The sequence below is a fragment of the Mustela nivalis genome (genome assembly GCF_964662115.1).
Source record: "Mustela nivalis genome assembly, chromosome: 4".
Taxonomy (NCBI): domain Eukaryota; kingdom Metazoa; phylum Chordata; class Mammalia; order Carnivora; family Mustelidae; genus Mustela; species Mustela nivalis.
The window spans coordinates 75,470,673-75,471,930 of record NC_139023.1 but is presented as its reverse complement, the minus strand read 5'-3'; the positions used below and the strand labels follow the sequence as shown (position 1 = coordinate 75,471,930).

The following is a 1,258-nucleotide window of genomic DNA, read 5'->3' as shown; positions in this document are numbered from 1 at the left end:
AAACACTCATGAAGGAAATTGAAGAAGACACAAAAAGATGGAAGACCATTCCATGCTCTTGGATCGGAAGAATAAACATTGTTAAAATGTCTATACTGCCTAGAGCAATCTATACTTTTAATGCCATTATGATCAAAATTCCACCGGTATTCTTTAAAGAGCTGGAGCAAATAATCCAGAGATTTGTATGGAATCAGAAGAGACCCCGAATCGCTAAGGAAATGTTGAAAAACAAAAATAAAACTGGGGGCATCACGTTACCTGATTTCAAGCTTTATTACAAAACTGTGGTCACCAAGACAGCATGGTAGTGGCATAAAAACAGATACATAGACCAGTGGAACAGAGTAGAGAGCCCAGATATGGACCCTCAACTCTATGGTCAATTAATCTTTGACAAAAGATTTTTTTTTTTTATCATGAAAATACTGTATTTAGATTTAGCCAGCTGGACTCAGTTTAGATGATCCCAATTTTGTTGGCAACATCCAAAGCATCATAGTCAGGGGCCAGCCGAATGTATGCCTTCTTCTCTCCATCAGGCCTGATTAAGGTGTTGACCTTGGCTACATCAATGTCATAGAGCTTCTTCACAGCCTGTTTGATCTGGTGCTTGTTGGCCTTGACATCCACAATGAACACAAGTGTGTTGTTGTCTTCTATTTTCTTCATGGCTGACTCAGTAGTCAGGGGGAACTTGATGATGGCATAGTGATCAAGCTTGTTTCTCATGGGGGCGCTCTTTCGAGGTTATTTGGGTTGGGTCTTGGGTCGTTGGAACGTAGGTGATGTGTGGATCTTCTTTTTTTTGTGACTGTGGACGCCTTTCAGCACCGCTTTCTTGGCTTTCAAAGCCTTTGCTTGGCTTCGGCTTTGGGAGGGGCAGGGGCTTCCTTCTTAGCATTCGGCGCCATTTTTGACAAAAGAGGAAAAAATATACAGTGAATAAAAGACAGTCTTTTCAATAAATGGTGCTGGGAAAACTGGACAGCTATATGTAAAAGAATGAAACTCGACCATTCTCTTAGATACAAAGATAAACTCAAAATGGATAAAAGACCTCAACGTGAGACAGACAGGAATCCATCAGAATCCTAGAGGAGAACATAGGCAGTAATCTCTTCGATATCAGCCACAGCAACTTCTTTCAAGATATGTCTCCAAAGGCAAAGGAAACAACAGCGAAAATAAACTTTGGGGACTTCATCAAAATCAAAAGCTTCTGCACAACAAAGGAAACAGTCAACAAAACAAAGAG

The 1,258-nt window shown here is 40.5% G+C and overlaps 1 pseudogene across 1 annotated transcript; it reads right to left on the bottom strand.

Moving 5' to 3' along the window:
• Positions 1 to 410: 410 nt before the first annotated feature.
• LOC309862915 (large ribosomal subunit protein uL23 pseudogene) lies at positions 411 to 914 on the bottom strand (annotated as a pseudogene). Its single transcript has one exon. The product of its transcript is annotated as a large ribosomal subunit protein uL23 pseudogene (transcript).
• Between the last annotated feature and the right edge of the window lie 344 nt (positions 915 to 1,258).